Consider the following 17,439-nt stretch of genomic DNA (forward strand, 5'->3'; position numbering starts at 1 on the left):
ACAGACAAGCCAGCTGGCCCTTTACTTATGGGACACAGGCGCACGCTTGGCGCTGCTCCTTCATTGATGCACGTGCAGCCACAGTGCACACAATTCACAAACACAGAAAAAAATTTTTTATTTTGTTTGGAGTGCCCTTTGGGGGTTACAGCACCCTTTAGTGGTCAATCCAGATGGCCCTTTATTTATGGAACACAGGCGCACGCTTGGTACTACTTTGTTGATGCACATGCGGCTACTGCGCACACAATTCCCAAACACAGAAAATATTTTTTTATTTGGTTTGCAGTGTACTTTGGGGGTTACAGCACCCTGTAACGGTCAAGCCACCCGGCCCTTTATTTATGGGACACAGGCGCACGCTTGGCGCTACTTTGTTGATGCACGTGCGGCTACTGCGCACACAACTCACAAACCCCAAAAAATATTTTTTTTTATTTTGTTTGGAATGCCCTTTGGGGGTTCCAGCACCCTTTAACGGACAAGCCAGCCGGCCTTTTACTTATGGGACACAGGCGCACGCTTGGCACTACTTTGTTGATGCACGTGCGGCTACTGCGCACACAATTCACAAACACAGAAAATATTTTTTTATTTGGTTTGGAGTGTACTTTTGGGGTTACAGCACCCTTTAATGGTCAAGCCAGCCGGCCCTTTACTTATGACACAGGCGCACGCTTGGCACTACTTTGTTGATGCACGTGCGGCTACTGCGCACACAATTCACAAACACAGAAAATATTTTTTTATTTGGTATGAAGTGTACTTTGGGGTTACAGCACCCTTTAACGGTCAAGCCAGCTGGCCCTTTACTTATGACACAGGTGCACGCTTGGCACTACTTTGTTGATGCACGTGCGGCTACTGCGCACACAATTCACAAACACAGAAAATATTTTTTTATTTGGTTTGAAGTGTACTTTGGGGGTTACAGCACCCTTTAACGGTCAAGCCAGCCGGCCCTTTACTTATGACACAGGCGCACGCTTGGCACTACTTTGTTGATGCACGTGCGGCTACTGCGCACACAATTCACAAACACAGAAAATATTTTTTTATTTGGTTTGGAGTGTACTTTGGGGGTTACAGCACCCTTTAATGGTCAAGCCAGCTGGCCCTTTACTTATGACACAGGCGCACGCTTGGCACTACTTTGTTGATGCACGTGCGGCTACTGCGCACACAATTCACAAACACAGAAAATATTTTTTTATTTGGTTTGGAGTGTACTTTGGGGGTTACAGCATCCTTTAACGGTCAAGCTAGCCGGCCCTTTACTTATGACACAGGCGCACGCTTGGCACTACTTTGTTGATGCATGTGCGGCTACTGCGCACACAATTCACAAACACAGAAAATATTTTTTTATTTGGTTTGGAGTGTACTTTGTTGGTTACAGCACCCTTTAACGGTCAAGCCAGCCGGCCCTTTACTTATGACACAGGCGCACGCTTGGCACTACTTTGTTGATGCACGTGCAACTACTGCGCACACAATTCAAAAACACAGAAAAAAAATATTTTTTTTAGCACTTTGGGGGAGCACCCCTGATGGACAGAGCACCCCCTGGACAACACTACAGCACCCCTTTAGGACTGGGACACTGCACAGGACTTTGGAGTGGACACAGCCCCTATGGACAACTGACTGCACAACACAGTCCAGCCAGCCCCGATGGACTTTGAAGTAGTGGACACAGCCCCTATGGACAACAGCAGCACAGCACAACACAGCCAGCCCCTATGGACTTTGAAGTAGTGGACACAACCCCTATGGACAACAGCAGCACAGCGCAGCACAGCACAGCACAACACTACTCTGCACTACACTACACTACACAGCCCAGCCAGCCCTAACTCCCACCCTCCCTCTTCACTGTCCACAGCCGAGTGAGAAAATGGCGCCGACACGGGTATCTTATATAGGATCCAAAACCCACGAGATCCGGAAGGCGGGATGATGACGTTTTGCCTCGATTTCAGATCCGAGTCAGGCGGGAAAAGTCGAGCCTGACTCGGATCGGCCTCGGATCGGGGGGGCTCGGGGGCGTTCGGATTTCAGAAATCCGATCCCGCTCACCCCTAAAATATAGTGTATATTTTTTAAATGAATGAAACAAGAATAATAAGTACACAACTTTGCATACAGGCGACTATATGCATTTAGTTCTGTGGGAGCAATTACAACTAACTTGCGATCAACCATGCTTCAGTCCCTTGGGGATTGTTTCTAAGTCACAAGCACAGTGGCTGTAGCTGCAGGCTGATTTACTATTTATGGTAACGCAAGATTCCAAAGGTCTAATGCGGGGGAGTTTGTGCATCTGCAAGTGGAAACCTACACTGCCATATGATTGTATGTCAGCCAAAGCAACCATCATGATTCAATAGTATCTGCACTTGCATTAGACCCCATGCTAGGTGCAAGAGATTCATCAGAAATGGGCTTCCTCCCTCGTTTGCATGGCTCAGAATAGCTCAGAGAGTTTGATACAGGCCCATGACACTACCATGACTGTCTCATGGCCCTATTACAAGACAAGGTGGTTCTGTGTGCTTGCATTGTTGTTGCCCGCCCACTTACTGCCACAAATGCCCAATTTCATGGAAAGACAGTTGCATTTGAGTTTTGTCTGACTCACATTTACGCATAGGCTCTATGCAAAAGCCTTTTGCTTCCGACTCAGAGCCAGTCCCATGTTGTCTATAAAGTTTTCAAGCTGCAGAATAAATTTAGGAACAAATTAATGTAGTTGTATTAACTGCATAAGATAAATAAAAAGGACAGAACCCATTCATGGTTACTAGGCACATTAGACCCTCCCCCTTTACAATGTCTACATATAAGTCACTATAGCCAAGTGGAGTTTGACAGACAGATGAGGGGTATGTCAGTCTCAGAGCTTGCTCCTCTGTGTCAGTACCAACAGGCTGGGAGTGTGACACTGTGTGTGACATCACAGTGCAGTGCATTACTACCAGCCTATAACTGAAACAGGAGCAGCATCCATTATGGAAGGATAGACTCAGTTATAACATATTCTCAGTTTCTCCATTGTCAGCCAGTATGTTTAATTGTATTTCCTGGGCAACCAACGTTCACTATACTGCCAGGACCAGGAAATAATAAAACCACTAAATTAGTATTCATTCAGGGGCTGATTCAGTGTTGCATAGATGTCCGTTTGCTGATGAGTCTTGTAATTTCACATGGCGCATGCTTTTGAGCTGAGCATACACAACAATAAGAAACTACAGATGATCCAGAGTCATACATGCTTCATCTCCACTTGCAGGTTTTACTGGGCGGCGGCTTGGTGTTTGAATGAAGGCTAAGTGTTCCGAAGGCAGAATTATGAGCAATGCAAACATTTGTCTGATTTCAGACGGATCTCATGCATCAGGTATAGGGCTAGTGCAAAAACACACTAAGGGGGTGATGCACTAAGCTCTGGAAAGTGATAAATTGGAAAGTGATAAACTACCAGCCACTTAGCTCCTAACTGTTATATTACAGGCTGCTTTTGAAAAATGTCAGTTAGGTGTTGATTAATTGGTAATTTATCACTATCCAATTTATCACTTTCCTGAGCTTATTACATTTGCCCCTAATAGTGATAAAAGCTACTTTCAAAAGCAGATGGCGGTGCAGTCGCTTAGATACAGACAGCACTTTGTACAGGCGAAGATCCACATTTATTTCCAAGCATGCAATTTCAGTTATTAAGCATCTCTAGTCAGTAAGTGAAATAATTCACTATCCAGCTGAAAAATCCATTCTGCTCCAAACAGATTGAGGGGCTACAATAAGAGGATAGTTCAGAAATCCCTAATGTAGCAGCCAGGTGATTTCTGGATGGCACCCAACCACCACTGTCAATAAGAAAAAGTTTGAAAAAACCTTTGGCGCTTCTAATGTTTTATGGATCCAGAATAAAGAAAAATCTCAAGTTCCTTAGTGAAGTTTCCCACGTGATTGATCTTTCAAGATGAAGTCCTCTATCAGCTGTGAGATATTAATCTCAATCCAAATGGTTAAGTCTCACATGGGATTTCATAAAAATGATAGCTCATATAAAGCTTTACTGAACCGGAAATATTTAAAATAATGTAAAACATTCATCTTTTTTAACCACTTTTATGATATTGTTTTATAATGTGTATATTATATGTATGTAATTTGATCAAGTATCCGCAATATTTGACTATTATGTAACAGTATGCAATGAATGGGCACTCGGATCACGTCCGGGTCAAATCCCTCTTAAATAGACACTAGTCATGCATATGAGAATATCCAGCCCTGAGGAAGAATCCATGGATTCGAAACGCATTGGTTGTTTGGCTACTCACCTGTTAAACCACACAGTGGACACCCTGTGAATGCCCCAGCGACTTGCCACTAAGGGGAAAAGGAGGATTCCAGAAACTCCCTAGTTAATACTCACCTTGTTGCTTCTCGTTAGGAGCTCCACATGGTACGCTTTCTCATATTATCAAAAATGACAGGACAATTACTTTATTTATATGTATGCTCATTTTTTTTAAAAGATATATGTGAATAAATTGATATCAAAGTTTATTAAAATTACTACACTATATGAGCTATCTATTTCTTTATATGAAATCCCATGTGAGACTTAACCATTTGGATTGAGAGTAATATCTCACAGCTGATAGAGGACTTCATCTTGAAAGATCAATCACGTGGGAAACTTCACTAAGGAACTTGAGATTTTTCTTTACTCTGGATCCATAAAACACTAGTAGCACCAAAGGTTTTTTCAAACTTTTCTTATTGAGATTGAGGGGCTAGTCTCCACATATTTTAGTTAACGGGCCATTCATCAGCAGGGGTCCGAAAAGGACCTCCTGATATTCAGCAAACTCTGAAAACTGAAAGATTTGGAGTTTGCTGCCGAGAACAAGCGCCATCTTCAGACGGTGCTTGTTCTTGGATCTCCGCTCCTTCATATGGGAAGGAGTTCCAGGGATGCGAAGAAGGATTCAAGCGGATCCCTCCACAGCCTCCTCACTACCTCCTCGGTGACCTCGGGTCACGCATGTGTAGCTCGAACGACGGGGAGGAGGTAAGTAATGCGGCTACATCTTTAGCTACGATACTAACCAAGGGGAAAGCTGCTTTTTTCAGCAGCTGTCCCCGTACCAGAGCAATAATGAACTGCTCCAGTGTCACATTTTCCCCGTTGTGAGTTGGATTGGACTTAAGTATCACTCGCAGTGAGTTCAATTCTTCATCATCGGAGGCCATACTGCCTCCGATTATGAATAGGCCCCATATTCTGGGTTGGTAGATTCTTTTTGTGATCCCATATATTCTCACTATAGGAATATTTAGTCTAAAATAGTCTATAGAAATTAAAGAAGGAAATATTTCTAAAAGAGATGAGCGGATCCAGTTCTCAGAGAACCGGACCCACCCGGACTTCGCAATCCAGGCTGGAATCCGAATCCAGCTCGGGTTTTCCCACCAGACTCTGATCCCAAAACAAGGCAAAATGTCATCATCCCGATGTCTGATTCTTGTGGGTTTTGGATATTATAAAGGTACCCGGTCATCTGCACCATTTCACTTTGGCTGTGGTGAGTGAAGTGAGAAGATGTGCTATGTCTGTGCAGTTGTGCTGTGTCTATCCAGGGGTGCTGTGTCTGTCCACGGGTGCTGTGCCTGTCCAGGGCAGAGGCAGCTGTGTCCATCAGGGGTTGCTGTATCCATCCAGGGGCAGTGTCTGCTGTGTCCTTCCAGGGTCAGTGGCTTCTGTGTCCCTCCAGGGACTGCTGTGTCCATCCAGGACAGGAGCTTCAGTGTCCATCCAGGGGTAATGTCTGCTGTGTCCATCCAGAGGTTGCTGTGTCCATCCAGGGGCAGTGGCTGGCTGTCCATCCAGGGGCTGCTGTGTCCATCCAGGACAGGGGCTGCTGTGTTCATCCAGAGACTGCTGTGTCCATCCAGGACAGGGGCTGCAGTGTCCATCCAGTGGCTGCGGTGTCCATCCAGGGGCAGTGGCTGCTGTGTCCATTCAGGGCAGGGGCTGCTGTGTCCATCCAGGGTCTGCTGCATCCATCCAGGGCAGGCACTGCTGTGTCCATCCAGAGGCTGTTGTTTCCATCCAGGGGCAAAGGCTGCTGTGTCCATCCAGGGGTTGCTCTGTTAATCCAATGGTGTCCATGGTAAAAGAAAAAAAAGGTAATGAAAGCTAAATAATATAATTTTTTTTGTGCTGTACCCCAGTGTACTATATTATTTTACTGTGTCACTGCCAGTCAGACCACAGTGTAATATTCATATATGTATTGTGACACTATACATCGTAGCACAGTTTGTGACACTGTAAGTGTAACCACAGAGTAATATACACATATTGTAACACTAAGTGGAAATGCAGTGTAATATTCAACATGTATTGTGACACTGTAAGGAAAAGAGCAGTGTATTCATAAAAAATAATGATTACTGTGACACTGTAAGTGGAAATGCAGTGCAATATTCAACATGTATTTTGAGTAACTGTAAGTGGTAGCGCAGTTTTTATAAAAAATATTGTGACACTGTAAGTATAACCACAGTGTAATATACACATATTGTGACACTGAGTGGGAATGCAGAGTAATATTCAACATGTATTGTGACACTGTAAGGGATAGCGTAGTGTATTCATAACAATTATTGAGACACTAAGTGGAAACGCAGTGTGTTCTTTTTTATTCATAAAAAATATTGTGACACTGTAAGTGGTAGAGCAGTGTGTTATTCTTTTATTCTTATTCATAAAAAATCTTGTGACACTGTAAGTGGTAGCGCAGTGTGTTATTCTTTTCTTCTTATTCATAAAAAATCTTGTGACACAGTAAGTGGTAGTGCAGTGTGTTATTCTTTTCTTCTTATTCATAAAAAAACTTGTGACACTGTAAGTGGTAGTGAAGTGTGTTATTCTTTCTTATTCATAAAAAATCTTGTGACACTTTAAATTGTAGCACAGTTTGTTTTTCTTTTCTTCTTATTTATAAAAAATCTTGTGACACTAAGTGGTAGCGAAGTGTGTTATTCTTTTCCTCTTATTCATGAAAAATCTTTTGAAAATGTAAGTGGTACTGCAGTGTTTTACTCATAAAAAAAACTTGTGACAGTGTAAGTTATAGTGAAGTGTGTTATTCTTTTCTTCTTACTCATAAAAAATCTTGTGACGCTGTAAGTGGTAACGAAGTGTGTTATTCATTTCTTAATCATAAAAAATATTGTGACACTAAGTGGTAGCGCAGTGTTTTACTCTTTTCTTTTTATTCATAAAAAATTTTGTGACACTGTAAGTGGTAGCGCATTGAGTAATTATTTTCTTCTTATTCATAAAAAATCTTGTGACACTGTAAGTGGTAGCACAGTGTTATTCTTTTCTTCTTATTCATAAAAAATCTTGTGAAACTGTAAGTGGTAGTGCAGTGTTTTACTCATAATAAATCTTGTGACACTGTAAATTGTAGAGCAGTGTGTTATTCTTTTCTTATTCATAAAAAATCTTGTGACACTGTAAGTGGTAGCACAGTGTGTTATTATTTTCTTCTTATTCATAAAAATTCTTGTGACATTGTAAATGATAGTGCAGTGTGTTATTTGTTTCTTGATATAAAATATGGGGCACTTGTACATATGTGTAAAGTGTATGTGTGCACAATACCTGTTAAGAATAACTATAATTGTTAGTACATAAATGTTTAAAAGCTCTTCTTGTTGCAGTTTTGAATTAGTCTGTACTGGGAGGCCCAAGTTTCCTATAGTGCCGACTAATGGCCACATTTAAAAAGGTTGCAGATGAGAGCTAACTAACTGGCCCTAATTCTGACTACCTTCTTTGTTGCGTTCTGCCAGTTTGCTGACTGGTTCCCTCCATGTGAGTCTCTTACACCTGGTTGTTACAAGCTGGTTCTCGACATGTGTGTCGCCTTTGTTTGTGTGGCGGAGCAGTATGATGACATTGCTTCCAGAGCTGTGGTACGGTCTTGTCGCTTCCAACTTGTCAAGGACAGCATCTGAGCTCTTGGGCCTCCTTTTTGTTAGCAAAACTTTATTGAATAATTAGTCTGATTAAAAGCGGACCTTGGTTCAATCCTTTTTCATTTAAAACAGATGATTGCCATGTTTTAAAATACTCTATGGTTATAAAAATATATATTTTAAATAATTTAAAAAGGTATTGCGCTACTATATATGAATATATAAAATTAATTAAATACTAATAAAATCAATGAGAGTAAAAAACAATGGTGTGTAATTTGTCTGTTATAAGATCTAATAAATTAGTTAAAACGGACATGTTTTTTTTAATTATGAGATTGCATTAAATTATATATTTATGTTTAAACATTCAGGTTGTAGGGTTTTTTCTTTTTTAATTCCTAGGAGATGTTTCCTGTTGCAAAACATATTTGCAACATAGTGAAAAAATGAAAATGAAATTCATGCAGAAGGGATATGATAAAGTTGAATTACAGAATTAAATAGAAAAAGTAGGTCTATTAAATAGGAGAGAGATGGTTCTATATAAACAAAAAAATAACCAGGACGGTCCCGAAATAGCCTTCATAACACAATACAAAGGTCAACATCATGTTTTTGAGGCAATACTAAGAAAACATTGGCATATTCTACAGCTGGATAAACAACTACAGCCACTCATTCAAGAAAGACCAAGGATTATATATAGGAAGGCACAAAGTTTAAAACTAGAATGAATGAAAAGCTAAATTAAAGAAAAGGAAAAAAACCATACAGGAACAGATAAGAAAGATTATTTCTATTGCCTGAACTGTCTGGCATGTAAAACCACAAAGAAAAAAATGACAAAACCGCTAATAGAGTTTCAATCAAACGTAACAAAAAAGAAATATGAAATAAAAGTCGAAATCTCCTGTTTGACGGAAGGACTTATTTATTTATTAGAGTGCCCGTGCGGACACCAATATATTGGACAAATGAAAAGAAAGCTGAAAATTAGGATTGCAGAGCACATTTTTAACATTAAAAAGGGTATACAAACCCATAGCATCTCAAAAAACTTCATGGATCATCACAAAAAAGATCCCGCTGGACTTAAATTTATGGGGTTCCAAATAGTACCAAAGAATTGGAGGGGAGGAAACATCTCCCAGGAATTAAAAAAAAAAGAGACAAAATGGATTTATTTGATGCAAACCCTACAACCTGCAGGTTTAAACAAAGATATATAATTTAATGCATTCTTATAATTTTTTTAAAAATCATGTCCATTTTAACTATTTTTTTTAATATTATAACAGACAAATTACACACCACTGATTTTTAATCTCATTAATGTTATCAGTATTTAATTCATTTTATATATTCACATATAGTAGCACAATACCTTTTTAAAAGATAATAATACAAATTATTCTTTTAATCAGACTAATTATTCAATAAAGATTTGCTAACAAAAAGGAGACCCAAGAGCTCAGACGCTATCCTTGTCAAAGGGCATAAGCCTGAAACGTGTTAGAAGCGACAAGACCATACCACAGCTCCGGAAGCAATGTCACCATACTGCTCCGCCAAACAAATGAAGGTGACGCACATGGAGAGAACCAGCTTGTAACAACTGGGCATAAGAGACACACACAGTGTAAACCAGTTGGGAACGGCAGAATACGAAAAAGAAGGTAGGCAGTATTAGGGCCAGTTAGTTAGCTCTCATCTGCAACCTTTTTAGATGCGGGCATTAGTCGGCACTATCGGAACCCCTAGCCTCCCAGTATGGACTAATTTATAACTGCAACAAGAAGAGCTTTTAAACATGTATGTACTAACAATTATTGTTATTCTTAACAGGTATTGCACACACATACACTTTACACATATTTACAAGCACTCCTTATTTTATATCATACTATGTACTTTTAAAGTGGAGCTGCTAAATTTGCATATAACTACCATTAGCGCTGTGCAATAGAAATGTTATTATTTTTTTCTTATTCATAAAAAATCTTGTGACACTGTAAGTGGTAGCGCAGTGTTTTACTCATAATAAATCTTGTGACACTGTAAGTGGTAGCCCAGAGTGTTATTCTTTTGTTATTCATAAAAAAACTTGTGACACTGTAAGTGGTAGCACAGTGTGGTATTCTTTTCTTATTCATAAAAAATCTTTTGACACTAAGTGGTTGCGCAATATGTTATTCTTTTCTTCTTATTCATAAAAAATCTTGTGTTACTGTAAGTGGTAGCATAGTATGTTATTCTTTTCTTATTCAGAAAAAATCTTGTGACACTGTAAGTGGAAACGCAGTGTAATATTCACAATTTTACAATTTAATAATACAAAATTAGCAATAAAAAAATCCAACCTTTCACTTCTTTCCTCAATCATGAATAAATGATTAGTCTACACACCGACTACAAAGTGCTAAATAACATGCGTAATATATAAAACATTATTACATCACAAACGTCTCAGATGAGATTCACATAAACATATTTTCAATGGATGAAATTAGAGGAATATGGTTTCAAAAATGGAATAAAGCAGCTAAAACTGCATTCTCTGATATAGTGTTCCTACCCATGGTCCCTCTACCTGAATTCCAGCGAGTTAGAGGGGCAACTCCATGCAGCTGTATTCCAGAGTGCATCTGCTCCTCCTGTAGCCCAGGTCAGAAGATGTATAGAGGGTGTGGTGATTTGGATTAAAGTGGAGCTCACACCCAGTAAAGTGGTTAATGAATCCCCAATCTAACAGGGAGCGCAGCTGTAATTTATACACAACACAGGATGGGGTGACGATATAGGCTTGGGTGCTGGTATAATCTGGGGTGATGGTATAGGTTGGGGTAACAATATAAACTGGGGTTATAGGCTGGGGAGATTATATAAACTGGGATGACAATATAAAATGGGGTTACAGGCTGGGGTGACGGTACAGGCTTGGGTGCTGGTATAATCTGGGGTGATAGTATAGGCTGTGGTAATGATATAAACTGGTATTATAGGCTTGGGTGACGCCTGGGCATAAAACCAGAAAAGCCACGTCTTGGGTGTGAAATTATTTTAACCCAAATCCTGTAAACAGTTGTGAAGGCATCTGTACCATTTGTGAAGCCAAAGTTAGCAGAGGTAGGGATGTTAACCATCTAGGCACCTCCTCCCTGTTATGTCATTTGCAGCATGTTCAAATTCTAATAATTTGTAAATTAATAACAAGCAGTCCAGTATCAGCTACCAGCAGTTTGGACCAGCACATGCAATCTCCACCACCAACTCTCTTATCATCAACCTCCTCCTTAATGATTGCAGGTAGTCCTTCCAAAATATTATTTTGTGGGGGCCAAAACAAACCAAGGACTTCAGCCACAAAAGTTTCAGTCCTTGTCGTTAAAGTGATTTGTTAAACTGTGCATGTCCTTTTTAATATCCCACATAAGAGTAGGTGGGAGGGCCCAAGGACAATTCCATCTTGCACATCTTTTCTGTACATTTTGCACAATTTGGGGCATTGCCGACTGACATTTTTATAGTTTATTAAACTGTTATCCTATCTGCTACTGCTGTGTGGCAATGTTTCACAGATGTCCTATATTTTTTTAAGCTGCCGTGCATTTGTGCCACTGCTAAGTCGCTTACTTTAGCCAGCCAGCTCGCTGCAGCCTTTGGCCTATATTGGTGAAAAAAAGTAGTGAAAACAATATTGTGAGCTGTGAGGTGGTTAATAATGACTGGAAATGCCTGGAAATTAGTGTTATTAAGGTTAATAACACTGTAGGAACAAAAATAGGCCCAAATTACTGTATGTGATTTTAGCTGTTTTTATAATTTTTTAATAAAAATACAGATCCAAAACCAAAACACGCAAGGCCGGTTTTGCATAACCAAATCCAGATCCAGAACTTCGAAGGAGATACATATGGTTAGCGTTACTACCTCACAGCACTGAGGTCGTTGGTTCGATACCCACTACGGCCCTAACTGTGTGGAGTTTGTGTATTCTCCCTGTGCTTGCGAGGGTTTCCTCCGGGTACTCCGGTTTCCTCCCACACTCCAAAAATACACTGGTAGGTTAATTGGCTCCTAACAAAAATTACCCCCAGTGTGTATGTGTGTGGGCATGTGGTAGGGAATATAGGCCCTCATTCAGAGCCGTACGCTCTGAGCAGAGCGCACGCTCTGAATGAGGGCCGGCCTCCATGAAAAAGGAGCGTCCTCCTGGACGCTCGTATAGCTGTGGGTGACCACCCACAGGCTATACGAGCGTGTAGTTTGATGGCCGCGATGGTCTTGACCATCGCGACCATCGAAACTGTGAGCCGGAGCCTGCGGTTGAGGTTTTCAACCGCAAGCTCCGGAGTGATTTTGGCTCTATCAGAGCCAAAATCACTCCCACTGACATCACTAGTGATGTCAGTGGGCCGGCTTCTGACGGGAGGCGTTCCCGTGGGAACGCCCCCATCAGGGAGGCACGCCCCCGGCACGCTTACCAAAGGGGGCGTGCTGTCAATCAACATCGACAGCACGCCCCCTTTGATCAGACACAACGAGTGAAGGACTTTCCTTCGCTCGTCGCGTCTGGCGCATGCGCACGACGGAGCTCCCTCCGTCGTGCGCATGCTCAGTCCAGAACATCGACCCACTTGCGAGCGGACAGCCGCTCGCGAGTGGGTCTGAATCAGGCCCATAGATTGTAAGCTCCACTGGGGCAGGGACGGATGTGAATGGCCGAATATTATCTGTAAAGCACTGCGGAATATGTGTGCGCTATATAAATAACTGGTAATAAATAAAATAAATAAATATCCAAAACCATCCCTAATTTCAAATACAGTAGTATCTGCATAATCAGTTCAGCTTTATAATGTGAAGGTAAAGAAACAATGGGAACTGGAGCTATTTAAGAGAATAGGAGCACTTACTCCTAATTAGGATCAAGATAAAGATATCGCAATTGCGATCGCGGCTGCGATTACGCAAGCAGATCTGCTACGAAAATATGCTAATGAATGCAATCGCAAAGCTGTCGCACAGCCAGCATAGAAACGCCCACTGCCGCTATCTCACATTCGTAATAACTTGCAGTCCTGTGTATACATCAGGAACACCGAGTAACATCGGCCCCTCAAGCACAATTACAACAAGTCTGACCTTACTCAGAAATTGCTAACCTCGTCACACGCAGTGAGAACTCAAGCTGCGTATACCGTCGCAATGGCTAATTTATGCATGCACAACGGACAGGCACGCTTGTGTTTCTCCTGCTACTCCCCCGACCTCACCCCAAAAGGTGACGTCCCATCCCTTGATCTATGATGGCTTTGTATCTGAATAGGTGTTCACAGTGCGATCGCAATGCCAACTCAAGCACGCGCACTGCAATGCATGCGAAGTACGCACCATCAGCCAATCTGCGTATATTGTTGCAGTTGTGATCCGTAATGAATCAGGCCCAAAGTCCAAATAACATTAAAAAACAAAACCTGCAGCACAACCCTCAACACTGTTAAAATATGTATTTATTTGGCTTTCAGCAACTAAAACATTTCTGAAAGTAGGCAACAGCATAAAGAACAATATAGATAGCAATGGAGAATTAAGTGCTGTGTATGAATTTGCCACCTTTGGGCACATTTGACACATACTATACTGTATATTAGGGCCTGATTCAGAGCCGCTCATAAGCGGCCGCTCGTTCGCTCCGAGCGATGTTCGCACATCTGCGCATGCGTATGGGTCGTAATGCGCATGTGCCAACCAGTCATTGCGGTCGGAAATTGAGCGCTTGCAAAATTGCGAATGCCTGCGTTTGTGGGTGGTAACAGGGGAAGGTGCTTGAAAATGGGGAGTGGTGATCCGAACGCAGGCATGTCAAAAGGTCAAAATAGCGGAGATGACGTAGGATGCGAGCGGCCAGGGGGCGTCTTTACAAAATAGCGAGCGCATATTTCGTTCGCTCTCTCAGACATAGGGGCGTCAACAGACCGCAAAGAGCGAGCGCTCAATTTAAATAGACGGCCCCTTTTTCTGAACGAGCGAGCGCAAGTAGCGTCCGGCTCTGAATCAGGCCCTTAGTCCCTGCTAAAAACAAGAGGTGAAAATATGTGTATTTTATTATGTCTAACAGTTACTGTATGTCAAGATTTCAACTAATAAAATCTGAAATTGTTGACAATCTGTAAAAAATAGCACAAGTAATACTTCAACATTTCAAGTCACTTTTGAGATGCATTGATATCTACAATAGAACAAGTTGGGGTATATTTATCAAAAGTTGAAAAGTTAACTCTTACCACTCCAGTACAGCAACAAAAAGAAATCTGCGTTATCATTGCTTGCTAACAAATAGATCCCTATATTTTACATAGCGGGTTAACATAATTGGATATCAACAGCACTGTAACATTATCACTGTCTTTGAATTCTGTGTTTGACTGACTGATGATATTTACATTTACACCTCATTCTTCCATTAATGAGAATGAAAGGGCATACGTGTTTACTCCTGTGTAACAATGAGTTGCTAAGGAGTATAGTTTTCTATCTTCAACTAGTTTTTGTTGGAAATTAATCCTAAAGCCATCAAAAATATGTTAGTCATATATATATATATATATATATGTATATAAATATATATATGCACATACCTCATATATATATATATATATATATATATATATATATATATATATATATATATATGTAGTACTCACTTAACAGTGGCACTCAGGGTTTTGAATAATGAGACGACACAACAGTCAATAAATTTGCCATTTCCATGCAGAAGCACTTTCATATATATATTATAAGGGCACAGTCGTGCCCTTCTATTAAGGCTGAATCGAAAAAAACGGCACTCTCCCATAGAGAACTCCATATGGGGGGAGGGGCATTGTGTTTAAGGGGCTACACCTCAAAAGCTATTGGAGTTACCAAACTGAAATTTGGCATGGACGGGTGGAACTGTTGCTTGGTGCTGCATGCCAAATTTCAGGGCAAAAAAATTAAATTGAGGATTTGGGAGTAATCTAAAGTTCCAACTGTCAGTTTTTTTCTGACACTCTCAGTTAGGACCACTTTTCTGCTGTTCTCTATGGGAGATTTTTGGGATGGCATAAGTCAGGGTATAGGGCAAATTTAGACTTGGGGTTTGTTTTATTAGGTAGCTATTGTTCCAGAGTAGGTGCTTTTGAGGTTCAGGTAATTGAGAAATTATACAGATAGGAAGCTTCAACTTGTTGCGCAGCCTCAGTAGGAGATTTCCTGCAGGGGGTGTACTCACTGTGGCTTCACTTGGATGCACAAAGATGGCGGTCCTTTGCGGGCGGTAGCGGAGGTATTACTTGGGGGAAGGAAGCGGGCGTGCAGTGTGGGCTGCAGGCCCGGGGGAGGTAGCAGGCACTAGCGGTGGTGGTGCGTGCTGCAGGACCCGGGGGAGGAAGCGGGCGTTAGTGGCAGGCAGATTCAGGCTCGGATCAGGAACATCCATGATGCCTGCATCTGTGTATAAATAAACACAGAAGCATGGACAGGATCATTGAGCTCCATCTGTGCTTCTGTGTTTAGAAAAAATTAAAACCTGTGTAAAAAAAAAACACGCGTGCCCCCCCAAAAAAAGTACAACCAGCCCCGGGCTCTGGAGACCCAGTACATGTTGTGCTAAATACAGGGGACAAATGATGTAGGGGTCCCCCGTATGAAGCACGACCAGCACCGGGTTTTTCAGAACCAGTCCTAGTTGCCAAAATACAGGGGACAAAAGATGTAGGGGTCCACTGTATTAAGCACAACCAGCACTGGGCTCCGAGCTGGTCCTGGTTCTTGAAAAACGGGAAAAAATGCGTAGGGTTCCACTGCAAATTCCAGAACCAGCACCAAACTTTTTGTAGCGGGGGGGTAATGCCCAGCCAGGGGAGCCCATTCACTGGGTCCTCCAGTCAAAGCATTACCCCTGACCGCTAGTTAGCCCAGGCCAGTAATCCCTGGGGAGTTGGGGACCCCCATAAAGGGGTCCCCCTCTCCAGGGTACCCCAGGCCTGGACTGATAGCCTGGGGCTATCCCCGGCACCTCTGGCCGGTGGGTGCTGGGTTAATAGTGTAGTGTGGTGTATATGAAAGTTAAAATATTGTATTTTACAGTAGGACTATTTATTTATTTATTAACAGTTTCTTATATAGCGCAGCAAATTACAGGTCCCAGCAAGCCTCCCCCGCATGCTGGTACTTGGAGAACCACAAGTACCAGCAAGCGGGGGATTAAGGACCCGCTGGTACCTTATAGTACCCCCAAGAACACTGATTGTTTTAATAATTTATTTTCCTGCAGCTTCTCCTGGTGGGCGGCAGCTTTTAAGCTCTTTTAGATGGCTGCTGCCTCACCCAGGACTTCCACGGCATCTTCACCTGGAGGGAGCCGCCCATACAGGACTTACTTGACATCTTTTGGGGTTAACTTCTTTGTTGAGATGCATCCACCTCAGAAGTGCATGATTCATGACTAATACAAATTCTGATCCCAGAAGATAATACTTCAGGTCTTCTACTGCCCACTTTATCGCCAAACACTCTAACTCTACTATGTCATATTTTGTTTCTCATGGCAACAGCTTTCTACTTAAGTAGATGATTGGCTTTCCTTGCCCACAATGGACTGTGATAAAACAGCTTCTAAGCCTGTTGTGGATGCATTGGTTTGCCTGACAAAGGGTTTTCAGAAATCCGATGCCTGTAGATTCGGTTTGGAACACAAAGCCATCCTCATATCTTCCCAGCCTGCTTCAGTTGTTTTGGCCCAGAGAAATCTTTCTGGTTGAGCTTTTTTAAGGGTCTCAGTCAGGGGTAAAGCTCTGGATGCAAAATTTGGAATGAAACGTTGGTAATATCCTAGTAGACCAAGGAAAGTTCTCATTTGTTTCTTGGTGGATGGTGTTGGGAAGGAGTGAATCGCCTCCACTTTCTGCAGTTGGGGTTTCACTTGCCCATTACCAATCACATACCCAAGGTAATTGGCCTCTGAAAGTCCAATGGCACACTTGGCTGGTTTAGCTGTAAACCTCGTGCTTTCTAAAGCTGTCTAGCACTTTCTGGACTTTGGGCAAGTGTTCTCAATATTCTATATAGATGACAATGTCGTCTGGATAGACTATAGCATACCCCTAGTGTGGCGTCAGCAGGCAATCCATGGCACGCTGAAATGTTGCTGGTGCCCCATGAAGGCTAAATGGGAGCAAATTTATACTGATACAGGCCATCAGGCGTCAAGAAGGCAGTCTTCTCCTTGGTGATCTCACTTAAGGGAATTTGCCAATATCCCTTCGTGAGGTCCAGGGTAGTAAGATATAGGCTACTTGCCAAATTTTCTACTGATTTCTACTGATACAAAAACATATGGCTCCTGATGGCTTGGGGACCAACACAAAAGGACTTGACCAG

The sequence above is a fragment of the Taudactylus pleione genome, unplaced genomic scaffold (genome assembly GCF_031769625.1).
Source record: "Taudactylus pleione unplaced genomic scaffold, aTauple2 ptg000170l, whole genome shotgun sequence".
NCBI classification, from domain to species: Eukaryota; Metazoa; Chordata; class Amphibia; order Anura; family Myobatrachidae; genus Taudactylus; species Taudactylus pleione.